Source organism: Mytilus trossulus, chromosome 10 (assembly GCF_036588685.1).
Source record: "Mytilus trossulus isolate FHL-02 chromosome 10, PNRI_Mtr1.1.1.hap1, whole genome shotgun sequence".
Lineage (NCBI taxonomy): Eukaryota > Metazoa > Mollusca > Bivalvia > Mytilida > Mytilidae > Mytilus > Mytilus trossulus.
This window is the reverse complement of record NC_086382.1, coordinates 70814403-70832639: the sequence shown is the minus strand read 5'-3', so window position 1 is coordinate 70832639 and position 18237 is coordinate 70814403. Positions and strand designations below refer to the sequence as shown.

The following is an 18237-nucleotide window of genomic DNA, read 5'->3' as shown; positions in this document are numbered from 1 at the left end:
CAATGCATTTGAATGGGAGAAAATATAGTTGGAATCCCCCTTAACTCTGGGTTAGGCCCCCTTTTAAAATGGCTGGACCCGCCCCTGTTATAGATTTCGTCACTAAATAAATAAAAATTGTGAACAAATTTAACAGAAACAATAAAACAAAGTCTACCATTAACAAAGTCGTATTTCTCCCTTTCTTTACCATATTAGAAACTTTCATATGATTCGTGGATTGCGGAATATCGTCCTCTTTCTGAAACGTTTACGTACATTGATTGCGTTGTGTGTTAAAACAAATTAGTGGGCAATTGAATCCGTATATTTGATTTTATTTGCACGGCTTGTTTGAATCTTAAACCCGAACTCCTACGGCGATCGGGAAACTGGTCTGTGTCAATCGACAAGAATGTTCGGGATGGTCGACCCTGGTCGTCATCGATTTGAATTTCTACCCGAGAGTTTTTGACATGTCAAAAACATTCGAGTAAGGATCGAGAAGCCAGTCACTCGAGAAGAGGTCGAGAATTCGTCGAGTAGCAGTCGAATTGATCGGGAAAGGATCGTGTAGAGATCGAGAACAGTTTCTAAAAAGGTATCGCACAAAGGCATTTAAATTCTAGTTTGATCCACATTTTTGGGGGATATGTGACATGTTCAAACCCCTTTTTGCAATATTTTATGGTTAATAAATGCAGAATGTTGCCATGGATACACATAAAAGGAATCAATGTTCACCCTTTTAAGTTTTGAAAATCAAATCTATGGAAGATACTGATTACATTCATATGCATATGTACAACACAATCAGTTAGGTTAATGTATTAGAAATTCAGGAACAGGGGATGATAAAACATTTTGGGGCTCATTTTAAATTTTATTTTCTAACTGTGGAGTGCTACCTGAAACAGCTAAAATAGACTAAACATATCGTATTAACTGCCAGAAAATCGAAAGCATATTTAACATCAGAATTCTAGAGACTATTTACCGCCTGTGAAGAACTAGTATTCAAAATACTAAATTACAATGTACAACTATATGCTTCAATGTTGATCGATACATTTGTACACTCCTCATTCCGTGTATGGAAGTAAATAATCAGTCAAAACGATTTATTCAAATTTGTTTACACAATCCCTATATATTTGTTTTAATCATAAAGTTGTATCTTTGGCAAATTTACAATATGTTCATTTATTATTATCGAATAAATAGATATAGGAAGATGTGGTGTGAGTGCCAATGAGACAACTCTCCATCCAAATAACAATTTAAAAAGTAAACCATTATAGGTTTAAGTACGGCCTTCAACACGGAGCCTTAGCTCACACAGAATTCTTTAGATATATAAGTTTAAAAAAAGATGTGGAATGATTGCCAATGAGAAAGTATCCAAATGAGACCAAATGACACAGAAATTAATAAGTATATGTCATCGTACAGCCTTTAACAATGAGCAAAGCCCATATCGCATGGTCCGCTATAAAATACCCCGAAATGACAAAACGATTCAAACGAGAAAAATAATGGCCTAATTTTTGTACTAAGAAAATGAACGAAAAACAAATATGTAACACATCAGCAATCGACAACCACTGAATTACAGGCTTTATCAGTCTTCAACATGGAGCATTGGCTCACACTGAACAGCAAGCTATAAAGGGTCCAAATAATGACCAGTGTTAAACCGTTCAAACTGGAAAAACCAACGGTCTAATCTATATAAATAACGAGAAACTAGAAACACTCATGAACTACAACCACTGCACATCGGTTTCCTTTCTCTTTTTCAACTATATGTACGTTGGGTAAATTAAAACTGCTATTTGTACAGCCGATTTCAATCTTTTTCTATAGAAAAAAGTTCTAATTCGTTGGAAAGTACAAGCATTAAAGCCATTTGTTACAAACAACGATGTCAGAGCTTTGTGTAACTGCTCAACTAAACCATTCAATATCATAGATTTATTTTACATTGCAGATGTACTTTGTTCCGAATTTAATTACATTTTTTTCCTTGAGTTGTATGTGTATAATGGTGGAAACTCTTCCAGGTATATATTGATCATATACAAAAGTAATGATATTAATTTTATTTGCATATCTACAAGTACTTGAATTTGGTTGACATGTAATGTAAAATTGATTTTTCGGGTTTATACATCGAGAGACCATGTTGCAAAGTCTTCTGGTGTAATCTATGTAAACACTGGGTCAATTTCAACAAATACAACAATCTAAACTTTGAGAATTAAACCCCAAAAAAAAGGAAATGAAAAATCATCTCTTTTATCATACATTTGATATAAAGCCTATCGTTAAAGACATAGATATGAAGATCCAGGAAAGGAAGTGTTCGTTGTTATGTTAGCTTTGTTTCAAGTCATTTCAGCATGATTACTCTCTCTAGTGTACATGTACATTCTGAAATCGACATTTGTGTATGCATTATTATGTAACAGTGAATTTGTATAATCAGGGATTATGAAGAATCACTAAAATCAGTAGTGATTATACAGATTCCTTGAAAATGACCAGTGATTTTACATAATCACTGATAATTTTAATTGGTATTGTACTAATTCCCTAATACAATTTCAGGGATTATCAATAATTAAAAGCTTCAAAGATGATGAAACAAATTAACATAGACAAACTATCATTTTTTTTTACTACTCCTTGAAAGTTTAAGTTAACAGTTTTCAATTCTAATCTACTATGTGAATCTTAAGTGATGCGTGTTTCCCTTTATATTTTATATAAGTGTTGAACCTCATTATTTTTCTAACAAATAAGCTCGGCACAGCCACAGATGTTGCTTGTGTTGAAGAAAACGTATGCTCAAAAGTTAATAACAATTGCAAACGAAAAACAAAATGCAACATATATCTCAAACCAATTCAACTAGTGGTTCCAGGAAAGGGAGATCAAAAAAAAAAATAATGGTGATTATTCACCAAAAAAAAATGAAGAAGGATATCGCCTTGCCAAATAGGACTCCTGCTGGGGTCTTTAATACACGAAATCAGTTTGAGGTTGCTAATTTCCCTTCATTGGTACCTTCAGATATTTGTGCTGAAAACTCTATTTCTATGAGACATGCCGTAAAATATTCTTCGATATAGAGGACAAGGTTTTTTAAATGTTGACATTGTGGTAAAAACAAATATGAATTTGGTAGATATACCTGTAGAAAAGCAGGGCAAAAGTATGTGTAATAGTAGATGCCATCCAAATCTAGTTTGTAAATAAAATGTTTGTTTTTATAATATTGTGCATAAAATTGACATTTATCAAAACAATTGTACGCATAAAATGTTGTTTTAATGACAATTTAATTTTAATTCATATTTTTAACCTTAAAACAATTTCTAAAACAATACGATGAAAAGAATAATCATTATGCCATTTTACATTTTCATACTAACTTCACCAACCCGCTCTTGTGGGATCGCTTGGTATTATTAATACTGATACAGTCGATATCAAAAAGGGCGCGCTTGATATTATAACGGATAAAATCAGTATTAAAATCAAAACATCAATTATTCAATATATTTTTTGCTTATCATTTAATTATATTGTGTTTAACATTTCAATATTTTTGTGTCTGTTATATTAATATATTGTGCCTAATGTTTTACAATATTAAGGTTATTAGTTTGATATAATATTGTTAACTCTTATTGTATTTCGATGTGTTATATATTTTAGTACCATTTTAGTTATTCTGCATAATACCTGAAGATTTTTCTAGTGATTTTACATAACCCCTAAAAATTTTAGTGGTTATATATAATGCCTAAACTAACCAGTGATTCTACATAATCCCTGAACATTTTAGGGATTCCTCATAATCCCTGATTATATACTGTAACATATACATTTCTACTACGATTTATTAATGTATAATTGATAGAAGTTTCGTCGGAATTAACGTTGTGAACAGCAAAAACAATTCGTGAAAAGAGATATAACTCTAATACTATAAAGCTATTCACATGTTAGAATGAATATCAAACAAACAATCAAAATATTATATGATATATGCATATCTACAAATACTGGATTGGTTCGTTAGCATATTTTACTTGGTTTACACTTCAAAAAATCTATTTTGATTTAGAACATCCATTTTGATATATTCATGCGCGATTAAGATGAATGGAATCAAGTAAAATGAGACAGAATCCGAACAAAGTAATACATAACGGTTATTTCTATTATAATGGATAATAAAAAGAAATATTGCCCTAAAGCTTGGAAGATATAATTTTTTGGCGGAATGTCATGTAATGAGCTTGGTTTATTAACATCTGACTTTTTTATTTAGTTTGTGAGTAATCAAGTTTACGATATTATTAAACGTCTTTTAAAGTGCATCTTTTGGTGTATAAATTGGACCAGTTCTCTCACAAACTAAAGTCCTTTCAAAATATGATATGTTCCTGAGTTACTTGTTCTATAGATATGTAGTTTATACACCAATTTATTCCTTTCAAAATACGTTAAATCCTAATAATTCTTTGACTTTTACTTGTGTTATTTAGGAGACTGCAATTTTAATACTAATCTTTGTACCTGGAGAAATGATGATGATAATGATAGTAAATGGATCTTAAACCATGGACCAACTCTAACCAATAGGACGGGTCCATTCTCTGACCACACTAGTCCAGGTAAGTTTCATATATAAACATCAAATAAACCTTTTCCATTTTACATTGCATGATCTGCATGTGCTTAAATACAAACATTGAAATGTTTTGGTTATGTAGCAAACATTTCACCATCTCGTGCGTACATTTTGTTGATAAATTATTAAAAAAAAAAACGTGTCAAGAACAAAACAAATCAGTATCAATGACAGTGTTTTCATTTTTCTTTACTAATTTTTTGGGGCTTTGAATTGCGAAAATGGAGATTGCACTAACTTGACCAGATTGAAGATTAAACCAAATCACTGAAAAATAATGTTTTTTGGATCTGTTGTTTTGATATTTCTTTCTATGAATGTCTATTGAAATTACATCCAATAGTACATTAATTCAACCTTTTTTATCAAAAAGTTCAATCTGGAATACATTTTTCTGCAGATACAGATAGCAACTAATCTTAGTATTATTGCTTTTAGGTAAAGCTGGAAAATACATTTACACAGAATCCGGACCTAGTCTTCTAGGACATGTTACAAGGTTAACAAGTGAAACATTTCATAACAAAGCCAATAGATGTCTTACATTTTGGTATCACACGTCCGGCATATATAGTGGTTTAAAAGTATGGGTCATTACAAACTTTAAGCAGTACTTTACTTTACTCCATATAACGGGAGACCATGGAAACAATTGGATAAAAAGCAGTGTATACATACCAGACATTTATACTGATTTTCAGGTTTGTTTAATGAAATCTTTATATCGTTATGTCCTCAACATTAAGAGAAATACAAATTGCATGTGGTGCTTCAATGGGTTCTGTTCTTTGAGTCTCTCTCACTCTATTAGTATGGTTGAACCGATCGTATCAGCTTAATTTTAATTCTAATTTTTGCTAATATTGAAAGTTATGATATGATATCAACAAAATAGTTGAGGAAATTTTTAGCAAATTTAATGGAGCTTTTTGACTTGTCTTTACTCAAAACTTTTGTTCTGCTATTTTTCTTCAAATTTCATTCTATAACACCTACAACAGTTTTAACACTAAACAATTATGTTTTGTTTCTATGCAAACAAGTAAAATTGTGAAACAACATTGTGATGAGGAGGTATAGGTTTTGGTCATTATTAAAAGCTGTTATGTGACATATTGGTGCAAGCTTATGTGTCATTTTGTCTCTGGTCTATGGTGGAAAGTTGTCTAAATGGCAATCATATCACATCTTTTTCAAAGCCAATACCGCATAGTGTGCTATAAAAGACCCCGAAATGACAAATGTAAAACAATTTAAACGAGAAAACTAATTCCCTACTTTGTGTACAAAAAATGAACGAAAAAAACAAATATTTTACACATCAACAAACAACAACCACTGAATGACAGGCTTCTTACTTGGGACAAGCAAACACATACAGAATGGGGCGAGGTAAATATGTTAGCGGGATTCAAACCCTCTCCCCAACCTGGAACAGTGGTGTAAAAGTACAACATAAGTACGAACTTTAAATATCAGTTGAAACTCATCAGACAGATACAGATAGAAATACATGTAACAAACACACAGAGTGGACTTGACCGGGTACTTGTATATCCCAACAATACAAAGACACTACAAACAGATCTGGGAATACTCGCAGTTACTGACAGCTAGTCCAAAGCCACTTTAAAAATATGCAGAAATCATACATCTAAACCTAACCTATCAATCAGTATAAATCCCACCACATTTTTTATGTTGCTTCTTCATAGACAGAAACAAAATATTACAACCATTTCTTTAAACCTGTATATTTTTAATTTAAGATTGCATTTGAAGGTAATGAAGGTAGGATCATTGCTTTGGATGATATCAGTTTTACAGGCATTTGCAATGGTACGTTAAAAGTAATATAGAAAGGTATAAAATATGTGTAATTTTGAGTTTTAACAATCTCTGTTTATCTGCAAAGAGCATATAAAGGTTATAACTGGTTATATTATCAGATTATGTCAATAAGTGTACAGTTACTGCTTTGTTTTGAATATTGGGATTGTGGCAGATTAAAAAAAGCCATGTTACCTATTATATCAAAAAACCTATACTTGCTAACTCCTTTGTCATTATTTTGGTCTCTCTTGGAAAGATGTAATATTGGTAGTTATGTCAAATATATCACAGGTACTTGTCTCAGAAAGAAATTGTTCTATAAAACTTTATATTATATTAAGGTATATATGAAATAACATTAAAGTATACAGAAAAAAAATTCTGAGACATTTTCCTGTTATATTTATTTTCCAGACCATATGAGTATTTTGACTGTACGCATATGGATCATATAGGTTATATTTAAACAATTTAACACGATCTTTCTTTTTAGTTTTACAAATTGTTTTTATTACAATTAGATGGATAAATTAAACAAACGAACAATTGAAATTAAACATTTGTTTCATTGTATATCTGAATCCTATTTTGGTACACTTGCCCAATGTGACATTTGCTTCAACAAGTAACATAATGTTTTTTACATTTGAAATGTACATGTTTGCAGTTCATGCATGTTACTTTGCATTTGCTTTTTTATTGTACAGTTTCTAAACATTCTAAAATAACTGTCCTCCCATATTATGTTTACTTCAGATACCTCCAATTTCAGTGATCATAATTCAACTAATGTATAGCTGACTGTCGTATCTACATCACTTTTATGATTTAAAAACGTTATTTTAACCGAGTCATATAGCAGAATTTTATTATGTGTCTTGGTCTAGGAACAATCGGTTTTTAAGATATTAATAAAAAAAATATCTCATAATTATTCTGTTTATTTCATTAGTAGAAGGTGTAATCACTTTATTTGCACTGACTTTAAAGTGTTGTTCCAATATCTGTACAGAATGAAGTTAGTGTACACACAATGTTTAAACAATCTCTGTTTAACTGCAAAGAGCATATAAAGGGTATAACATTAAATGAACGTCAATCGTAGTATTATATATCCGCCTATGCATTCACTTGTCATATAATGTAAGGGGAAAACCTTGCAATGTCATTGACAAGCTTTTCAAATAGTTTTCATATCAAACTTATCTACGTTTCCTACATCGTTCGATCGAAAGATATTTTAAGTTGCTAAGACATTTGTTAAATATACTTTTATGTGTATACAAGTGCATGGTATACCTTTTTCAGATATTTTGATAAAAAGTTAACTCTTAGCCTATTCACACTTCAATGTCTTCATTTTTAATGTTTCATTTAAAAATTGTTCTGTACCATCTATAAAATTTAAGTTTAAATTTCGGTTAATCATAAGATATATATCCTAATTTAAATTTAAACCTGTACCTTTGTCTATCATTAAATGGACAATAAATTATTATTACTTTATTTTCAATTTTATTCAAGAGAATATGTACCAAGTACTGATGACGCTTGTAGGTGATAACATCCATCATATGATGCCATCATTATACCCCTTCTTTATCTTGGGTGTATCGCGATAAAATATGACCTTTTTCAATCGAAGGCTCCGATCTTATTTTTACGATATTGATAAATACTTTTCACTTTTAAACTGTTCGTAGAGGACGATGTTGTTATATTTGTTTTGTACATGTCTTCTTGTGTATTGTGATGCCGCTTGTGATAAAGATTCTGGTCCGGAGGGATTATCAGAATGAGTTTTAATACCACCGCAATATAAAAGTTACCTATGGGCAAAATGTCTTTCGAATTACATTATTGAAATGGCATCAAATGGGAAGCATTTAAGGAATAACAGTACTGTAGTTGAAGAGTTGCCACCGTCAATTGTAGATTTGACGGTCGCAAATGCAGTTTTACTGGCGACGCGTAGCGGAGACAGTAAAACGGAGATTTGCGACCGTCAAATCAAAATTGACGATGGCAACTCTTCAACTACAGTACTGTTATTCCGATTCTAATGCATTTCAAAAAGAAAAAAAATACGATAAAACTTGTAAAAATGTCTAAATTTGTCAAATAAAATAAATCCGCGAATCTTCATGAATGATTTTGGCACAAAGACGTCATGGCTAAACGTGACGTCATAAAAATGAAAACTTCTAAACTGGAAGTTATGAAGTTACTTGTACGCTTCAAATTCAGATAAAATTACATTAAAACGGCGAATTCGAGGTAGGTGTTGTTTTATTTTCGATTATATAGTAGTAATCGAACATTTGTTGAATCATCAATTCAAAATGGCGGGTCCCTCCTTAGTTACGCCTGGTCAACTGTGAATTTGACGACAATTTTTAGCCAATGAAAAAAATTGTTGCATCCAAATTGCATTAGAATACTGTTTAGACGACAATACCTACTGCTTATATCAGTGTATGATAGAATTTTACAATGTTATTGACGGAGATGTGTATCAAAATTGTTCATGTTATGGATAATATTCTGTTCCGAAATATTCCAATATCGTATTTCCCCAAGTGTGTTATGTTCCGACTGGATTCGATTGTAACTGGTACAATGATTGCTTTAGAAAGAAATACTCGTGTTCAGGAATTGATGATGGCGGAATTACATTTCAAGGAGAATTTTGTTCATTATATGATCAACATCAACCTAAAGTCGTTAGTAGTCGGACTACTAACACAAAGGTTCCTGGTTCGATTCCCGTTCGGGTTGAAAATTTCAGGAACTCAATTTTCGGCTCTCGCGTGACACCATTTGCGTGTATGGTCTTGAGGAAACGATCCATCGGAAGGGGACGATAAATGGCTCTTGTTAAGAGAGAGACCCTTGTAGATTTCGAAAAAGAGTAGGCTAATGCCGCTACAAGGCAGCACTAGCACCCGCAAAGTAGAAAGGGATAAATATAAGTTGCAAAACTTGTTTCCCAATCCACTATAAATAAATATGTTTCAACTTAACTAAATCAACATAAATTTAAACCAATAAATAAGATTTTACTGGGTAATATTCGGAGATGTTTACAAGTTGACATGGTACGTATTGTACGTCCATGGATACAGTATGAGTGTAGTAAAATAAAGATTAAAAGCATTAGTGTAAATAAACAATGTTTCACAAGCCAGGAATTCCAAAAATGTCACTCTACCACTATGTGATATGAATGCAAATAATTTTTGGAGCTTAGTTGTTACTCTTGTGGAGTAACTATACAAACAAAATGGTAGCAGCGACGGCATAAGTAATGTATTGGAAGCTAAAAAAAACAATTTTCAAATAAGGAAATTATAATGCAAACAATTAATACAACTGCGCTGCGTATCAAAACAAATATTGAAACACGTCATATATTTTATCATAACGCGTTCAGGAGTACTAAAATGGTCAACGATATTGTTACTAAGCTAGCAGAGTTGATGCTTTGGAGACAACATGGATTATCATGGTATGCTTGGGTAGATACAAAATTTCAAAATATATCACGCAACAAAAATTCTATATTCATGTTGCTAGCATCAAGACAATCCTACGATATGAATTATGATGACACTAGCCGTACAGCAAGATTTTATGACGCTGTTGATAATTTAGCAAGTGGTATCTCTAAAGGGATGTTTGTATCAGATAACAAACAAATTGTCTCCATTCAATCACTTGAAGCGTGTGTTGATCTGCTGTGTCAACATATTTATCGCAGCACTGATTCGACCATGACAAGAGGTAGATTATAATTGGCTTTAGTCTATATAAAAGGTGGTCGTCATGTACTCTAACTGAACCGGTCTATATTTATTCTGGTACTCGGACTCTGTTATTTATATAATACGACAATAGTTTGCTCTCTCTAGCCGATTCACTCGGTTTTTTACTTGTTAAATGTTATGTGAATCTTTCAATGTTTAAAATTTGATAAAATTTGTTAAAAACTTTGAAATTTGAATTTAAAAAGATTTTAAAAAATTAAATATTACTCAAACTTTTAAATGGTGTGGTAAATGTTTTTCCGATTATTTCCAAAACATTTGCCAGCCTACTGTTTGAACATTTTAAAGTCTGTGTTTGTGATTGTTTTGCATTCATGTTTGATTAAGATAATACATTCCTATCGTAAACGAGATATGCTCAGGTATTTATGGTGACTTGAGTAACACCGGTATCTCTCAGATTACAGTTCTACATTGACAGGTAAGTTTGTTTTAGCCTATAAAATACTTATTTAGCCTTGAGAATTGAAAGGTCAGTTCATCCCATTCATACAATAGAAGTTTACCTATGAGGATCAGAATGGGGTTTACAGACTAGAAAATACATGTAATATCAACAACAAAATAAAGAATAGAGAAAATGAACAACAAAATAAAGAATAGAGATAATGAACAACAACATAAAGAATAGAGGATAATGTGGTGCAAAAGTATAAAGAATAACTGTGCAAAATAACTTGAAAAGGTAACTTGGGTAACTATAATGCAATACTGATATAAATATAACGGTCAATGTACAGAATTGATAAATAATCTTGTAACAGAAAGACTAAATAGTAAAATCTTTTTCATGAGAATTTTACAGAATGAGAATTATTATTAAGGAAAATGCCCTTAAAATTTAAAGAATACAGATATTAATAAAAACCTCTTCAGGTCTTCATGTCATTTACATTGTCAAAATATAGGACACATCTAGTCAAACTGGTTTTAAACTAGACATATAGTCAAACTGGTTTGGTATAACTGACTGCTTCATGTCCTAGAAGTCTATTTCACAGTGACCTAATGTGTTTGTGCTAATAGTACATCATACTGTCACATTTATTGATTTTCTGTTGTGACATGACCTACATTGTAAACATGCAAAACAGTGGCTTGAGATTCCCAGTTTATAGGAATCAATGCTAGTATAATCTTTAAAGTTTATTCAATATGAACTGATATTAGTAAAATAAATAATATTTGGAATTTTATATCCTGGTTAATGATGGGGTTTTTTTTGGGACCAAGATGTTTTATTCATTCTTGTTCACATTATGATTATTTTAACCTTCAATGCACATTTAAAGATAGAAAACAATTCAGCTCTCATTTGAAAAATTTTGCAACTAAATAGTAATCTGTCTGATTTGGTGTTAACAAAAAACAAGGCAATCTAATAGATAACCTGCAAGTATAACATATTTCTATAAAGTCAAGCAGATATTTTTTTTTATTTGAAAAAAATCTACCATATAAAGAAATATGCAATCAAAAGGCCTAAAATAACCCTAAAATTCAACTTTAAACATATTTTGAAAAACTAAATCACGATGCACAAAGTTTAAGTATTGGTCAGAATATAGGGTTCTTTTGTACTTTTACAATATCACAATAACAATGAAGTGACCTTAATTTTGGACAAGGTAAATGGCATGAAGCCAAATTTATCAACTTCTATCGTATGAATGGGCTAAACTGACCTTTAAATTCTCAAGGCCAAATAAGTATTTTATAGGCTAAATACAAACTTGCCTGTCAAGGTAGAATTGTAATCTGAGTGAAACCGGTGTTAGTCAAGTCACCATAATATCAGTACATCACTCAGGTGTAATAACGTGAAGACGGAAGGGTTCTAGACTTGTTTACCGATCTCTTGATTCATTACTTTCAAAAAGGTGAATAATGATACCATTTACAGTTTATATTATAGAGTTTATCCTACAATAAAAAGTAGTCAAAATTCTATGTTATCTTTTACAAATTAAATACTATTTAATGCTCTTGACATTGACAACGTAGTGAGGATGGGTTCCAAAACCAGTTAAGGTTTTTCTGCCATTCATTGTTCTTATAAAAGTTATCAAGTTCAGTGTCATGTTATATATGCTACTAAATATCAAGATAGTTTTAGATAATTCGGAATACTATTATTTGACGTATAAACGAAATGTCTTGTGTACTGATTGATGATCAATATACAAACTAGTTTAGTGCAAGAAAAAGGCAGCTCCGTGTAAGTGTTGCTGGAGAGGGGATAAAAAACGTTTCATTCATTGATCGATAACATTTATACTCCAAATCATCTTAATATAAACACTAGACTTTTCCTTCTGCTTTCATGATTTATGTGTTTTAGCTTTCCGTAGGTCGCGATCAATATACCGATGCTTCGTATTTTAACGACACTGAATTATTTATCTTACCTCCACACATTCATATTAAATATACTAAATGAAAATATGTATAGTCAATAATTCTACTTAACACTTACAAAACTGAAGTATTCTGTGTTTTTACATACTTTGGTGTTTAAATATTGTTTTACTAATAATGTGCAATAATAGTAATGACAATGAACTGTAATTTGTTTCAGACTCTTGCCCAGGTGAAACGCTTGAAAGTATTAAATGGTGGAAGACAGCGGCAGGGGAAACAGACATCAAAGATTGTCCTCCGAATTATACAGGTAATCTATATACATGATCCATCTCTCCATTTTGTGTTCGTCTTCGAAAAACAAAATTTGAAAAAATTAAAATCTCGACACGTACGATTCTAAGACTTATCCATTTCTAGCTTACCGTCATTATCGCAAATCGAGATGAATTCAAAATTTTACCGACTGGCACTTTGGTAAACCCATGTTCAATCAAGTAAGACTACCGATTCATATTCAGTAATGTCGTGGCATAACATTAAAGATTATTGATATGCATTTAGTAAACGGTAGATTTTATTATCATGATAATATCAATGATAATGATGATAATGATTAGAAAAAGAAAAATAACTTTGCATACCTTATATGCGATTCGAATTGCCTATTAACATAATGTAGTCATTCTGATAAATTAAAATTATAGTGCTTTGACGTTTCTAGTTATAAATGTCGACATTCATGCTAGATAGATATCAATTCTCAGTAGTAATGGCAAAAAGTATGACGGAAATATTGAGTTCATTCAACATATGTAAAACATAAAATTGTCATCAAACAAGTAGTAGCTATAGATGTAAAACAGATCCATACAAAAACCTACGTTACAAGTCACCACCTTCAAGCAACTGGCCAAATACGAAGTGATTATGTTGAGTGGTACTGAAGAAATGTGTGGCGAAAAATATATTCATTCAACTTATATAAAAATAAGTGTATGGGACGAACTAGGGTAGTTATATATATTTGTTCCTGACCGTAAGAGTATCTGGACCATTTTTCAAAATACTCATACGGTCGGACCGTACGCGTACGGTCGGACTAATATTAAAAAGTTGGTAAAGTTGATTAGATACAAATGCTTATAGTAGATCAACAAGACTTAACTATCAAATTAATATAAAAAAGTTTAATTGTAATTGAAACAAAAACTTTATATTTGAACTTTTGTTTAAACTTCATGTTAATTAAATATGTTAATCTCTTGTCGATCAGTAGTACATTAATTGAACTATGATCACTGAAATTGAAGATATCCGAAGTAAACATAATGTGGGAGGACATTTGTTTTAGAATATTTAGCAACTTTACCAAAACATACAACTGCAAAGGAACATGCATAACAGTATACATGAAAATGTGAAAAATATTACGTTACTTGAATTGTGTCACCTTGGACGAGAGAACCAAAATAGGATTCAGATATGCAATTAAACAAATACTTAATTTCAATTGTTCGTTTGTTCATTTTATCTTTCTAATTGTAATAAATTCTCAATAACAATTTGTAAAACTAAAAAAAAAAGATTGTGATAAACGCTTGTTTTAATTTAACCCAAATGATCAAATAACATTTACATGTATGGTCAATTCGTACTGGACCGTACAAGTATACTCTTACGGTCCGACCTTACGCATATGGTCGGACCGTACGCGTACGGTCCAAATACTCATATGGTCTGGAACATATTCACTGAGGAGATTGGGGTATTTTGCAATCATCGTTCAGACAAATATTTTGTCAATACATCCTAACTTTGATAGTGGGAGTTAGATTACTATGTCAATTAGGCATATGCATGTACAATGAATGAAATTATAGACAACACTGTAATACTATTATTGATAATTAAACTTGTTATATTATGGCGGTTTGTTAGCACTTGGATGTGTTTACTTGTAGGTAATGCTTCTCGACGATGCGACAGCCATGGTATTTGGGGAACGCCAGTATATATTAACTGTGTAAATGAGATACTTCATAAAACAACAGAAAAGGTATGTACGAGATAAGAACAAGAATACCAGCCTTAAAACTGCCCGTTATCATTATTTGATTTGTAATAGTCGCGAGGTATTAGCAACGCGAAAAAAACTTTTCGATTTGAAAGTTTGCATTTACCACAACTTTTACACAAAACAAATAGTAACTTTCTTTTTTTTTCTCTATATTCGATGTTTAACTTTTATGAATTATGTATGTACAGAATAAAGGAAGGGCAGTCAAAACGACTAAATAAACTTATAATCATTTTGTTTGTATTTTGTGCGCAAATGTGAACAATAACTACACATATCAATGGAAAATATAAGAAACAAAAACGAAATTATCATCATATGTCCGGCAACATTGTTTTCAATTCTTCTTATTTCCACTGTGTAACTTCTCCACTGTATAAATGTACTTCCGAAGCAAGGAGACAATGATAACAAAAACTGTATATTCTTATAGCCGTACAGTAAATAACAATTCACTACTATCCGCCGTCAGCTTGTGCGCTTTAACATGAATTGCTCTGTGTAAACAGTTGTTTGATCTAGTTGTTCAGAATAAAATGTGATAAACCTTTGTTCTACTAAAACGTTAATGATTTTTTGTTTATTTGTCCTATATATTGTAGCTGAAACAACTTGAAATCATTACAAATCCTGAGCAGGCTACAATTGCAATATCTGATATACTGGATACGGTAAATAATACCACTGGGGATCACAATGACAAACCTCTCAAATCAGGAGATTTAAAACAGACTACGTCTATCCTGTCTTCTATTATCCAAATAGGAAACTCAAAGAATGCATCTGTAAATTCAGAGGTATATACTGTACACAACTATATCAAAATTACATTTAATTGAGACATATGTGTTCAAAATATTAAACATTCTTACATGAATTAATTTTAGTTTTATATTCATAATTTGCTGAATTAGCCTTTACACATTTGGAGCAAGCTGGAGATGTTGCTTGGCCTTTAAATGTGTAGCCTGATATATTTCTTGAATGAAAGGCTGCTATCCCGTAGACATATGCCCTAGCCTTAAATCATAAATATAAGTAAAATTGAGATGAAAGCAGCTGTATTGTATGATTTAGATATTATCACTGTGTACATGTAAAGGGATCTTGACTCCATGTGCAATGGTGAATAAAATAAAACTTCACACAACATGAGAGTTAACACAAGACTTCTCAGACTTTATATTTCTCAGACAATGCAGGTTCATCAAGTACGATTAACGATTAACAAAATTATGTCAATGTCAGGCATTTGCATAATACCATCTTCGCTAGCCAAGGGTTACGATCCACTCCCGCTCTCTTCACCCTTGGCAGATTGAGCCAACATTTGTGATATCAATGTTGCGCCATCTATCGGAAGTTTAAAGTCACGCCCATTCCGAATAAATTATTCTTGACCAATGGTAGCACTTGAACTCTTCAATTTGGAGATAAAAACACGGTAGCGTCTAGATTCTAACCACTTGGTAAAGCCGGAAACGAAAATATATGTCAATATTCATGCATTTGTGCATGAAACATACACAGAAACTTCTATAAGTTGATTAAAAACATTCAAGTTGTCACTAAATATAGTCCTATGTTTAGTGATGTAAAGACTTGTTGCACAATAAACACGTGGCAATTGTTTACAAACACTTTCAACATTTACACGTGATCATGTTATAGGCGCTTTTTGATTGGATGCAGCGAGTATCTACTGCAACCAATAAAAATCCTTACCTTGTGTCTCCGAAATATTATCTCAATCCGCCAAGGGTGAAGAGAGCGGGAGTGGATCGTAACCCTTGGCTAGCGAAGATGGCATAATACCAAAGTTAATAAAAATTTACATTATGCATTTGTTTAAATTGAAATATTATTTCAGAAATTTGCAGATGTTTTGAATTCTGTGTTGAATACAGGAAACAGCCATAGTTGGAACGAAGTAAATACGCATGTAAGTGTGAACATAATATATAAACTAATGTATAAAACCACAATGTGTATGCCAAAAAGTTTCTTATCACTAGCGGCGGAAAATATCAGATTTTTTTTATCATTGTAATATTGGCAATTGAGCGATGTACGGTTATCTTGATTAGGTTATTTTTAATAAATGTGTATTAAAGCAAATTGGACATCCCATAGATTTTTTTCTCTTCCAATTCGATCTTATCAAAGCATCTGTTGGAGGTAACGCGCAAAATTAGATCCTATTTTTACATCCGTATCAAACAATTGAACATTTGCAACAACTATTGAAATAAATTAAGATTTCACATTATGCTTGGCTGTTCATATGGAAAAATCATTGTTATTGCGTTTGTTGAAACTTTTTTGTGGGTTTGTTATTTTCCTTGTGAGGAACCCGCTATTGCATTATTCTAATATCGGAATGTATGTAGCAGGTTAGGGGGAAATTTTACATCAGCATTTACAACATCTATTTTCAAAGCCATATTTTCTTACTTTGTCTTTCTTTACAGTTTTTATTATGTGTCATCAGCTTATACAAACTATTTTTGTATTAATTGTATATCTTTGTATATGCCCTGAACAACAAAATATGATAACTAATTACAGGACGATTCTGACAAAGGTGCATCAAGCATTATGCGAATAGTAGAAAGTCTTGGTAGTCTCGTTCAAAAGAATTTATCTTCAAATGAAACAAAAATCATCAACAGAAAAAATTTAGGTGAGCTTAGTTAAACACTCGAGTATGGTATAGATGCCTCGGTCTTATATTGCACAACTATACCGGTATTGCTCTTCAGGTTTGTCTTGTGTAGAGGACATGTGCGTCTAGTGTAAAAAAAAGTATAAGCCCTGATTTCTTTGAAGAGTTAAAGCAGGGATACATGTTATTACATAAAGGGGGTACAGGAAACTGTAGCTGTGGTAATTACTTACATTAGTAAAGCCGATATATATCCTTGTAGTTGTAATCCAAATGACATCTTACTGAACGTACTAAAATAGAAACAACATGTTTGCGGGTGATGTGCCCCAATAACGAAAAAATAACAATTTTAAAAATATGACAAGAAGAACAAACTTTACATTACAGAAAAGATAAACTCAGAAATTCAAGTCAGGTTTATGTATATACAAGCATTTGAGTATTTGTCTATGAAATAGAATATCGTAAAGACTTCAACGACAGACGTTTTCTGCGGATCTTTTATACTGTAGTTAAACCGTTACCATTTTATATAATTGTACTTGACATTTTTTATGTAGAAATTGCAGGTGCAAGAAGAGAGACAAAGGCATATGAGTTGAAAACGAGGAGTTGCGCTGACATATTTAATGACGAAAAATTATTTGACACCCCAAGTTCAAAATTTTGAAGATATAATGTTATAAATAAAACAAATCTTTTGAACACCCTGAGATTTTAATGAATACTTGTCACACTTTACTACATTCAAAAATGAAGAAATAATACTCTAAAACATATAATA

General features: G+C 31.6%; 1 protein-coding gene across 1 annotated transcript in view; it reads left to right on the top strand.

Annotated features, from left to right (window-relative positions):
* Positions 1-18237, top strand: part of LOC134688460 (adhesion G protein-coupled receptor L3-like) — a 115971-nt gene that overhangs the window by 78264 nt on the left and 19470 nt on the right. The gene's annotated exons all lie outside the window — the stretch shown is intronic.